Source organism: Canis lupus, chromosome 6, assembly GCF_048164855.1.
Source record: "Canis lupus baileyi chromosome 6, mCanLup2.hap1, whole genome shotgun sequence".
NCBI lineage: Eukaryota > Metazoa > Chordata > Mammalia > Carnivora > Canidae > Canis > Canis lupus.
In genome coordinates this window covers 17,399,358-17,411,637 of record NC_132843.1, presented here as the reverse complement: position 1 = coordinate 17,411,637, position 12,280 = coordinate 17,399,358, and the positions used below count along the sequence as shown (strand labels likewise).

General features: G+C 42.3%; 1 protein-coding gene across 3 annotated transcripts in view; it reads left to right on the top strand.

Moving 5' to 3' along the window:
* Positions 1-6,976: 6,976 nt before the first annotated feature.
* Positions 6,977-12,280, top strand: part of OSBPL1A (oxysterol binding protein like 1A) — a 227,569-nt gene continuing 222,265 nt past the window's right edge. For 2 of the 3 annotated variants that reach the window (XM_072829062.1, XM_072829059.1), the window contains exon 1: positions 6,977-7,167. The gene's annotated coding sequence lies outside the window, so the exon portion shown is untranslated. The remainder of the gene's footprint in view (positions 7,168-12,280) is intronic. The other variant, XM_072829063.1, reaches the window with a different exon arrangement.

Here is a 12,280-nt window from a genome sequence, read left to right as displayed (position 1 = left end):
TGATGAATGACATATTCTCTGCTTCGGTAAGTCTTTATGTGTCATTATCCCAATCTTCTTTCTATTGGTAATCCTATGCTGTGTCATGGGTATGTGTGGGTGATTCATAAATCCACTGCCAGCCCGAAGATCTTACCCAAAAGAAACTCTCAAATGTTTAGTTTCTTGCTGCCTCTTTCAAAGTTACTATGCAGAATGTGTTCATTGCCACTTCCTGGTGTTTCCTATCTAAAGCGGAGGCGGAGTGTCCATCCCATCACTTCCAAATGTCTTCTCGAATATTCTTTTTTTTTTTTTCCGAATATTCTAATCCTTACTGATCTACTCTTCCCAAATCCCTGGGAGTGGTACTGTGGTTTATCTTCTTTGTTAGTTTTCGTTGTATACTTTGCCTCCAAAATTATTGCCTCCAACTTTAAGAGCCCAAGAGTTTGTGTATAAATGCATCACATTTTTGCTGTATTTCTTTGCCCTGGCCCCTTTCTGCAATGTCTCTTTTCTCTCCGGTTCTCTAGTAGTTGAGAAAAAAACTACCAGCAGAGGGCAGTAGAGAGATCAGAAGGACTAAGGATGGGGGAAAAAGGCCATATAATAGAACTTAACAAGATTTCTCTATTCTCTAGCTTCATAGAAGCAGACGTAATTTGCTTAATTCTAGGCTCTAAATTTTAAAAGATAAAATCACAAACTGCATATCACAATACCATGACCAGTTGGAACATGAGGACAGGCTGGAGCATCTGGAAATATAAACCTGAAAAAGAAAATCGAGGCAGTTCAGGCTAGTTGTCTTTACATTTCTAGAAAAAAAAAAAAGGCTTATGAAAGGATCATTAAACATAGCAGGTCAGAGCAGTGTGCAGGCAGCATTTGCCTCAAGTAGCACTTCTAACAATAAGCAAGTTAGTGTGGGGGAGTAGTTTGAGCTTATCAGGGGTGGAAAACTTTTCCCTTCTTCCCATCTAGGTTCTTTGGCTGGTCTAATAATTAACCTGACATAAAACAGACTAACAGAAAAATTTTGTACCTACTGGAGCCCCATGAAAATATGAGACTCCCCTGCAGTCAGGTAATTGAGGCTTATATACCATCCTGAGCTAAGGAGAAGGGGAGAAAGGCCCAGGGCTTCAAAGGGAGAAAGATAAGCAGAAGAAAAAAAAGGAGAAGAGCAAATGTTGGGTAAACATGTTTGCCATGCCATGCCTGAAAGTCTTTTCTGATATAAAAAGTTATCTGTAGTACTAGCTCTCTTCCTGGTACAGGCCCCTGATCTAAATTATTTTAGGCAGTTAAGGAGGAAAAAAAAAATCTCTTCCTGAATCTGCTGGAGCCTATCTTCAGCTTGAAAATATCCATGTGCTTAAGTGGCACGTTCTGAGGTGGTGCATTTTGCTCCCCGTCAAATTGTACTATGAGGGATCAATCTGGCAGTCTAGGAATCTTACTTCTTTGAGCATGAAGATGAAGGAGAGAAGTTTTTATTGATGGAATGGAGAGAATCTAACGCTGTACATCTGTAGTGTATTTTAAAGTTCATAAAAAGCTATTTGATCCCCATAAGTTTTTTAAACTTTTTAGAAGAATGGCCTGTGAAAAGGGAATTAAAGGCTTAATCTAGAGGACCAACAGGTGAGAGCTGTGTGGGGCCAGCGTTTGCCTTAGCAGGAGAAACTTCTAACAGTAATCCTGTTGGTGGGCAGAGGGGTGAATTGTTTGAGCCACACTGGGAAACAGTGATCTGCCCATTTTAGGAATTTCCCAGCCTTAGGCTGGAGAAATACCTTTTCAGAATTGTGGTTTAGGACAATGTGGCTTTCGGTTTGAGGTTGGACTAGATGATTTCTGATGGTTCTTCCAAGTCTAAGATCCAGAAGTCTGTGATTTGATCTACACTTCCAATTCAGGACCAAAGATTGTTCCATCAAATCTCCATGCTGAGATCTTTGCTACTTTAATCAACAAACCAATATATCATGCTATGGTAACTCATGGAGAGTAGGGCCTTTGATCTGGCTGTATCAGGTGTTGAAAGGTGACTCAGGAACAGATAGTGGAGGTTAGTGAAGATCTGGAAAAGAGATGGATTTTATTTATTTACTACTTATTTATTTATGATAGTCATACAGAGAGAGAGAGGCAGAGACACAGGCAGAGGGAGAAGCAGGCTCCATGCACCGGGAGCCTGACGTGGGATTCGATCCCGGGTCTCCAGGATCACACCCTGGGCCAAAGGCAGGCGCCAAACCGCTGCACCACCCAGGGATCCCCAAGAGATGGATTTTAGAAGGCTCAGAAGATCAGGGAGCAGGAGAGACCATAAAGGTTGGGGTGGCTATGGAAAAGAAAGGCGGTATTGACAGGGCTGTTTGTTAGAGGTTATGAACAAGAGAGAAGAATGTGGGGAAGGGGGTAGTGGTGATATATTAGGTTCTTTCTGGGTTCAAGGAATAGAGTGATGCTCAGGTTTCATCACATAAAGAGTAGGATTTGTTGCAACAAGACAGATAAAAGCAGAAACATCTATGCTGCTCTAAAAGCTTAATGAAGACACAAAAGCAGCAACTAGTTAGTCGACTCTCAGCAGGAAGCCTAACCCTTTGCTCCCTACTCCCAGTTCCTGCATTCTGAGGTCTCTGCCATTCTCTCTCCACTTTTGCATCTATTCCTGGTCATCTTTTCTACTCTCCTTCTTGCTTGTCCCATGGTTTCTGTTTGTTCTGTGCCTTCACTTTCCTCGATGCCTTTATGCATCTACCCTGGCTAAAGACTATACTTTGTATACTCACAGTCAGCTAGACCCAGAAAGAATCTAGATAGTTTAATCCTATTCAGCAGAGAGCTTTTCTGTTGAGCAGAGCCTTTCAACCAGATCTTTAGTAAGCCTGCTAGAAAGGTACTATTTGGTTAGGCCTTGACCCCGTGCCTCCTCTCAAAACAGGGTTGTGGGACAGACTCACTGAGACTTCTAAGAAGGGGTAGTGTGACTGTCAGGCACACCGGATGGAAAAGCAGGGTGATTCGTGATGAAAAGAGCTAAGGGCTAGAGGCAAAGGTGGAAATATTGCCCAAGGAGCCTTATTGGAAAAGCTATGAAAGAGAAGGGCTTGATCGAAAAAAAAAAAAAAAAAAAAAGAGGCTGTAATGGGCATTTCTGTGATGGTAGCTGCCCATCAACCATTGCCCCTTCTTCTGGTTATAGCATGGCACCATGACTGTGTGTGTGTGTGTTTGTAGGTGGGGAACTACTTCTCCTATGGAAGGTAATCTTGTGGGACTGTCAACCAAGGTGTCCTGTCCTATGAGCCCAAAGTCAGTCTCTCCCCCTCTTTCTTAATTTTGCCTGAAGATCAATAGGATAGGAGGAAAAAAATCATCAGAACTTATTCCTCAGAAAAGCTATAGGCTAGCTTCTCCCACTCTAATCCCTGGAAGTGCCCTAGTCCTGCCCTCACCAGGCCAGATTTTGAGCTCTTTCTTTGGGACTGCAATACATTCCCTATTTGCTTCAGTTAGCCAATGTCAGTGCTTGTCACTTGCGACCAAGAAGCTATAGGCATAGGGGGTTTTCTAAACTTTTTGTGTGGGGATTTGGCAAAACCAATCATTGGTAGAAGTTTAGTTACTTAGCCATCTGTGTGTGACACCTGTAGAAACAGAGGGACAGGCACAGAATTAAGTGTAGATAAAAATAATTTAAAATCTGAATATAGGCCAGCTCATTTATTTTAGCTATTAAATAAACTGGATATAATGGCACAAATGAGCAAAAAAAAATTAGATAGTCAGCTTTTAAGAGAGAAAAGCCTCCAATGACCTCATAGCATTTATGGCCTGGAGTTAATAATAACTACAAAGTGCTTAATGTGTAGGTATAGGGGAGTTTAATTTCCCCCAACAAAACAATTTATCTGGATTTGCCTGATGGCATCTGACCTACTTTTCAACATTCCAGGCAGTAATTACCCAAAGCCCTCCCCAAAGTCTCAGTCTATAAAATCTTCCTTTTAATAAGATTTAACAAGCCTGTAGTGTGCTCTTGTAGCTCTTTAAAGTCACAGTGGCACCCGGGCAGTGTTTTTAAAATATACAATGCACAAAGTGCGTTCTGGGGTGTTTCAGGCTTAAGAGAACACTGCAGAGATACAAACATCAGGTACCATAATCTGGAGGGAATTTTGTTGGGATGTGGGGAGGAAAACGGTGGTAGTGGTAGAAAGGCTCCTAAGTTGAATCAAGCAAACAAAAGAATACTAGGTGGATCTAGGCAGTGGGTAACTCTGAAGTGCCTCATGGTCTAAAGAACTGATTAATTTTTCAATTGGGAATAGCAGAGAAAAGGCTTAGTTACACCCAAAACCCCTTTCCATACATCCAGAGCTTCCACTTCTATTCCTATTTATGTGCATTGCAATAGGGATGACATAGTTGCTTTAACATGCCCCTTTTGCAAAATTAAAATAGTTACCTTCTCATAAGCTCAGAAAAGAGTTTGGAGAAAATATTTATTAACTGTTTCCAGAGATTCTATGTTTGCCAAACATTTCTCAAAAGAGAGTTTGAGGGGATCCCTGGGTGGCGCAGCGGTTTGGCGCCTGCCTTTGGCCCAGGGCGCGATCCTGGAGACCCGGGATCGAATCCCACATTGGGCTCCTGGTGCATGAAGCCTGCTTCTCCCTCTGCCTGTGTCTCTGCCTTTCTCCCTCTCTCTCTCTCTGTGACTATCATAAATTAAAAAAAAAAAAAAAGTTTGATGTGATTGGGGGAAATTTGGTAATATTTTGGTGTTCTAGAACAGCACTGACCAATATGGTAGCTTCTAGTCACATGTGGTTATTAAAATTAATTAAAATTAAAATTTTAAATTCAGGGATCCCTGGGTGGCACAGCGGTTTGGCGCCTGCCTTTGGCCCAGGGCGCAATCCTGGAGACCCGGGATCGAATCCCACGTCGGGCTCCCGGTGCATGGAGCCTGCTTCTCCCTCTGCCTGTGTCTCTGCCTCTCTCTCTCTCTCTCTCTCTCTCTGTGACTGTCATAAAAAAAAAAAATTTTTTTTTAAATTCAGATCTTTAGACACACTAGCCAAATTTCAAGAGGTCAGTAGGCACATGTGACTACTATATTGTATAGTGACTACTGTAGTGGACAAGATAGAATTACAGAACATTTCCATCATTTCCAACATCTCCACTACAGAGAATTCCTCCAAGAAGGAGACGTTTAATAGAATTGATTAGGCAGCAGTGTTCTACAATAAGAATTGTCAACAATTCTTTGTTGTGTTTTCATCTTCCTAGTCAGCAATAAGAATGGCAAAGAGATCTCATTTCCTAAAGATTTATGTAAATACCAGAGACTTCTGTAAAAATACAGAACAGTTAGTGATCTTACCAAGTTTGGAACTTCTCAAAAAAAAAAAAGTAAAAAAAAAGTTTGGAACTTCTCTTATTATTTTTTTTTAAAGATCTTATTTATTTATTCATGAGAGAGACAGGGAGAGAGAGGCAGAGGCACAGGCAGAGGGAGAAGCAGGCTCTGTGGAGGGAGCCTGATGTGGGACTCCATACAGGGACTCCAGGACCATGCCCTGAGCTGAAGGCAGAAGCTCAACTGCTGAGCCACCCAGGCTCCTGAAATTTCTTTTATTAGTAAACATAATAATGATTATCTCCTATTACCCTCATCCTCCTAATTGGCTAGGATGTTTTCATTTACTGACCCAAGAAAAGAGTACAGTGAATTGAAAAAATGAGTAGTAAATTTCATAGTGAGAATGAAGCCTTTCATGAGATTATGTGGAAAATTGTTTCATTGGCTGTGAAGATGATTCAATATCCTTAGAAAATAAATCCTGATGGTTCTTTGTGATGACTGACTCAGCACACATTTTGCAGTTGAAGTATTGTGCTACTCAAGTGCCTTTTTTGTTAATAAAAGATGATACTAGCCTGGTTATACAGGCAAGGCTTCTTGTGTTCACCAAACACATTCTAAGGAATCTGCCACCTGATGTATCACATGTAGGGCAATGACCAACCAGCCAATAATAGGTTCTCGATAAATGTTTCTAAAATTGAATTGAGAGAAAAAGTACAGTCCCTTAGAAATGATAGCCATTTTTATTTTTTTATTACAAAAAAGTCACTGAATACATTGGAAAATACAAAAAAAGTCCGAAAGTTTTTCTTATGCTTAGAATTTCGTGTTTCTTAGTTATGCATAATTTTTTAAAAAATTGCAATTATGCTGCAGTTTGAAACTTCATGTTGCACACTGTGTAATTTGGTCCTCTGGCTAGACCTGATATGTATCGATTCTGAAGAGGTGGACTCTATGAAGGATTATTTGATGTGGGGAGGAGGCGATGGAAATTCTCTTAAGTCCTCATCTCTTTCAACATCCTTCACTGGTACCTGTCTTAAAACAATTACCCCTGAATGGCATTTTAAGACCATCTTTTGACAAGGGAAAGAAAGGGTGTGGCTAATTTACACTGCCAATTAGGTCCCCGCGGGTAAAGGCGCAACCAAAGCAGAAAAAAAATACGGGCAGCTGGGTGATGTATTTGTTAATAATAAATTTCCAGAGCATTAGCCCAGGATTTATATTTGCTTCATCTCCCCGCCACAGCTCCTGAGGGTCAGCCCCACTTCTTCCGAGTCGGGGTGTGGTGGGAGGAGCGCGAGGCCTTGCCCCTCCGGGGAGCGGTTGGCAAAGCCTGGAGCCGGCGTCTGTGGTCCAGGCGGCACCGGAGCGCGCGGGGGCGGGGCCTGCGGGGGGCGGGGCCTGCGGGGGGCGGGGCCCTGGAGGCGCCGGGCGTACGCCTCGAGTGCCCCGCGACGGTCACGTGCCGCACGGGCCCGCCACAAATAAGCCGGGCGCGCGCGGGCGGGCGGGCGCGCTCGCGGGGCAGGCGGGGCAGGCGGCGCGGAGGGGCGGAGGGGCGGAGGGGCGGAGGGGCGGAGGGGCGGAGGGGCGGAGGGGCGGAGGGGCGGCGGGGCGGCGCCACCTCGCGGAGCCTCGCTCGGCCGTCTGTCGCTCCGCCCCGTTCCCGGCGCCGGGACCCCGGAGACCGTCCTTCAGCAGGGCCGCAAGCCCTCCGGTGGCGCAGCCGTTTCCTCGTCGTGGTCCCCGCCCCGGGAGCCCCGGGAGCCCGGGTGACCGCGTAGGTCAGTTTCCGTGGCCGGTTCCTCTGCGAGCGGGTCCTCCCCCCTCCTCCTCCTCCGTCCATGCCCCGGTCTGGTGCGCGGGGGAGACCTGTCGGCCCCTGGTCGGCCCCAGGTCGGGGCGCGGGCGTGCGCGGGCCGGGCCGTTCCCGCGCGTCGCCGAGGCCGGCCCGAGTGGTGCGCGGCGATGCTGGGCTCCCAGCCGCGAGTTGGGCTTCCCGCGGCCGCCGGCCGTCCAGCGCCGCCGCGAAGGGAGTCGTTCAGAGGGGCGAGGTGCTGGCGTTTGTTGCGCTTCCACTCGGGGTGCTGTCTTCGTGCCGGCGCCGCGTGCTCCCTCGGCACTCGGATGCGCCCCCGTCCTAACTTTCCGTCTGCTACGGGGAGGAGACGAGGCTCAGTGGGAGTCACGAGCCGTCCACGTGACCGTCTCAGTACCTCGTGGTTAACTCGACAGGCGTGGAAGGGCTCCACAGGGACTCAGAAACCCTAGGGAAGATTGCAGCTGCACCGTGGGAACAGCGATTCACTTGCCCGGCGGCCCTTCCTGATGGGCAGAGGCGTTGAAACTTTTTTTTTTTTTTTCTGATTTAGCTAATATTAGGTCTGCGGCGTCAAAGTCGTTGCTCTACGTACACTTAGGCTGTGAAGTTGAACTGTTGCACTGTGATGCTGAGTTCATCAAGACCGCTCGAGTGTACCCAATTTAGCTGTTAGGCTCTTGTGGAGTTGGGGATACAATTAGCTTTAACATCCGTGATGTGTTTTCCCCGAAAGCTTCAGCCTTAGCATTGTAGTTGATGCGTTCTGGATAGAGTTCGGAATATCCTCTCCTCTTTGCTAAGCGTTTGGAATAGGATTTTGTTGACTTGAGGACTAGCCATATACACGTTCTAACCCCGAGATCAACGAATTGTACGCAGCCAGAATTGGAGGTATAATTTCTGAATCACCCCCCAGTTGAAAAGAAATTTTTTTAAGAGACTTTACTTATTCACTCATGAGAGACACACAGAGAGACAGAAAGAGGGGTGGGGCAGACACGTAGGTAGAAGGAGAAGCAGGCTCCATGCAGGGAGCCCAGTGCGGGTCTCGATCCCGGGTCTCCAGGATCACGCGCTGGGCCGAAGGCGGCGCTAAACCCCTGAGCTACCCCCGGGCTGCCCAAAATTTTAAAGATTTCTATGTTAATTACACTATGGTTACAGAATCCACCCTCTTATTCCCTAGTTCATTCAGGAGGAAAATGGAGAAAACTGTCCGTGACAGTTTTAAAATTTATCACCTTTTTTGTTTTTTTCCCCAGACAGCATTGATATTCAAAGCAGGAGTTAACTGCCACAAGTTGAATAGATTTATCTGAAGCAGTTGTTGTAATTCTGTGTAGGCTTTTGCCAAGGTCCCTTTATCAGATGACGCCTGCTAGATATCTCAGCTGAATCTTGTCAGCGGGAATTTATGGTGGGTGGCTAATCCTTGTCTCTGGAGGCCCTCCAGTCTTGGAATTATTCAAGCAGTACTTAAACCTGTAATTCAGAGCAGCTAGGTGTTTCTACAAAAGCATAGATCCTCCACTCTTCCCTTAGGAGAAAGGGAAGGAATTGTTTCGAATCAACAGGAGAATACAGCCAGTTGTTTTTCTTTTGTTTTTTTGAGGGATAACATGGTGCCTGTTAAATACATTAAAATTTTTCTTCTCGTGGCTTTATTTTACTTACAGATACATCTGTATACTTAATAATCTTCAAGTTGGAACTCTGTGGCCCTTTCTTACCTCTTCACATTATGAAAGCTGAGCTTTTGTACGTTCTATGTATTCACTGAGAAAAGTAGGAGAAAGAAATCGGCTTAACAAATAACAGTAGAGAATGAGCTAGCAAGTGAATATGAGAATTTTGAAATGGTTAGGAACTGTGTCAGTTCTTTCCAGACAAGTCTGATGGTGATTAGAACTTCATTGATGACTAGTAAATTCCTCCAGTTCCTAGAAAGAGGGCTGGTATAAGCAGCGTAGGAACCTAGTTTGACCAATTTTGCCTGAATTCATTAAGGAAGTGTTAGAAAAGATACTGTCGTGCACTCTGTACAGTTTATATTGATGATCATCATGTCATCTAAGTATCTTACAGGGTGCTCTTGATTCCTTGAAATGTTGGATTTTCCCTTATCTGACTTATGCCACTATAAGGTGGGCAAATATAGGAATAGTTCTAAAGCTTTTTCATTGAAGTATAATTGACAGTGTTACTAGTTTCAGGTGTACATCAGTTATTGCACAATTCTGTACATTAAGATCTGCTTATCATGATAAATGCAGTTAACATCTGTCACCGTGCGTAATTTTAACACGTTTTATAAGAGGAACTACTAAGTTACTCATTTTGAGTTATTGTATTTATCAGCCAGCAAATAGGAAATTACTGTGTAGTGAAAACAGTCTTTAATTCATTTTCGGATCATGTGACAGTGGAAAGTTGTAACTACATGTTTTTACTTTGTTAAAGCTTTTCTTTAAAGAGAAACTTTGACTATATGGTAGATAACAGGTCAGTATTATTTATACCTAATTTGATTAAGTTGGGAAGATAATTTTCAAATGTGCAATAATCAAGATGGAAAACATTTAAATACTTTTATCTAAAATGTAAGGAATTTTTTTTAATTAAAAGGTAACAAGCTCCTTGTTGAGAATATTTTTACTGTCTAAAATTGGATTTATCAAATGTGTGGACTCCTCAGCCCTTTGCTTTTACAGATCCAAACTGTTAGAAACAGTAGTTAATAGTTCAAATCCAAATCAGGTTTGCATCTAAGAGTTCTTGGTTATTGCAGCACATAAAATGTATAGCAACCTGAGGTTAATTTAAACAATTTAGTAAAGCAGGGCCAACTTATATAGTTTTCTTTTTTTTTTTTTCCAACTTATATAGTTTTCAAATTTCTATTAACACTTTTAGCCAAATAGAGGCAAAATACACAGCAAGTAGGATTATTCTTTTATTATGTTCATCGGGCATCCAAGTCCATGTGTGTACATAACAAATATGAATAAGAGAAAATAGAGAAAAGAGAAAACATAAAGTAAATACTTTGTAATAAACATTTTTATATTGACTTCAATGGTTTACAAACTGTAGTGTGACATAATTTTAGCTACTTCTCTATCATTTCTCCTCCAAAAAAGACAATGCTATCTATCAGGGTGCAAACTCTTATTGGAAGGAAGTTGTAAAGTTTCACTGAATTAAAAATTAAGTGAATTTTAATTTAACCTTATATTTTTTTAAAGGTTTTTTTTTTTTTTTTTTTTTTTTTTTTAAATGAAAGATACAGAGAGGGAGGCAGAGACATATGCCGAGGGAGAAACAATGTGGGACTCTATCCCCCGGCCCCAGGATCACAACCTGAGCTGAAGGCAAACTCTCAACCACTGAGCCACCCAGGTGTCCCCAAAATTTATTTTCTTGACATTGCCATGTTTTTACATAGTTACTTCAATTTTTAAATTTGTTCCTCACATTAAAAGAATACAATAATGGAAGAAAACCCCACACTGTTGAGCAGCTGGCTACTTTGGAAAAACTTTTTTTTTTTTTTTAATTTTTATTTTATTTATGATAGTCGCACAGAGAGAGAGAGAGAAGCAGATAGGCAGAGGGAGAAGCAGGCTCCATGCACCGGGAGCCTGACGTGGGATTCGATCCCGGGTCTCCAGGATCGCGCCCTGGGCCAAAGGCAGGCGCCAAACCGCTGCGCCACCCAGGGATCCCAAGCTGGCTACTTTGGAATGCACTGTTTATTAAGTGCGTTAATGTTAGATTTAGATTGTAAATGTTTATCAGTACATTTAATTTTTCTCACTATTCAAATTCCTAGTATACAGTGTGTTTCAAATATTATTGTAATAATACCAAGCATAAAAGCAGTATCTAAGAATTTAAAAATCACAACATGTAGTCATGGTAAGTTTTGAATAATTAGGTTCCTTTTCACTTTGATGGTACAAAAGCTATTTGACAATCATAAGACCCGCATTTCAGAATCTTCCTGACATTTTTTTAATCGTGAAATACACTTGATATAAAATTACTTTTTTTCTTTTACCATGTTTAAATATACTAGTTACTGGCATTGAGTACATTCACATGGTTGTGCAAGTATTACACTATCCATCTCTAAAACTATTTCATCATCCCAAACAGAAACTGTGTACCCATTAAATAGGAACTCCGAATCCCACTTCCAGCTCCTAGTAACCATTATCCTATTTTCTATGTATTTGTCTATGCTGGGTACTTCCTATAAATGGAATCATAATGTTTGTCCTTTTGGGTCTTACTACTTTCACTTACATAATATGTTCAAGGTTTGTCGATGTTGTAGCACGGGTCAGAATTTTCAAAGCTGTGGCATAATCCATTGTATGTATGTACCACACTTTATTTGTCCATGGACACTTGTCACTGGACACTTATATTGCTCCCATCTCTTGGTTGTTGTGCAGAGTGCTGCTATGATTGTGGGTGAGCAATTATCTGTTCGAGTCCCTACTTTAATTCTTTTGGGTATATCGTGTGTCATATGGTAATTCTCTGTTTAATTTTTGAAAAACTGCTATACTTTCCTGAATTGTAGGGTGCCCAGTTAAATGTTATAAGTATGATTAAAGAAAGCCTGGATGTCTATGAATTTTAACTTTTTAAATACTGTTAAGAACTCAAAGGACAAATTGTTTAGTATTTTGAGTTTATGGTACTTAGATGAATTAGCTCTGATTGTTGAACTTTATTCTTTGATTTCTCCAGAAATTTTCTACTTTGATTCTGTAGAAATTAAACTTGAACAGTAAAATAGCAATTCAACTTTAAAATAGACCTCCAACTAAATTTAGCAAGTCAAGATTGTCCTTTAGGCTACAAGTTTTAGGGTCTTTGCCAAGATCTCAGAGTTGTGAGGGCTATGGAACTTATCCCCTGTATTAAATGGGCATTTAGTGGCATGGACTATCAAGTGTAGGGATCAGTTTAATTAATTTACATTGTTTATAAAACAAAATATAAATTTCCTTTCTGCAAAATAATCTAGAAGCCTACCTTCCTCAGAAGACCTCAGAGGAAAG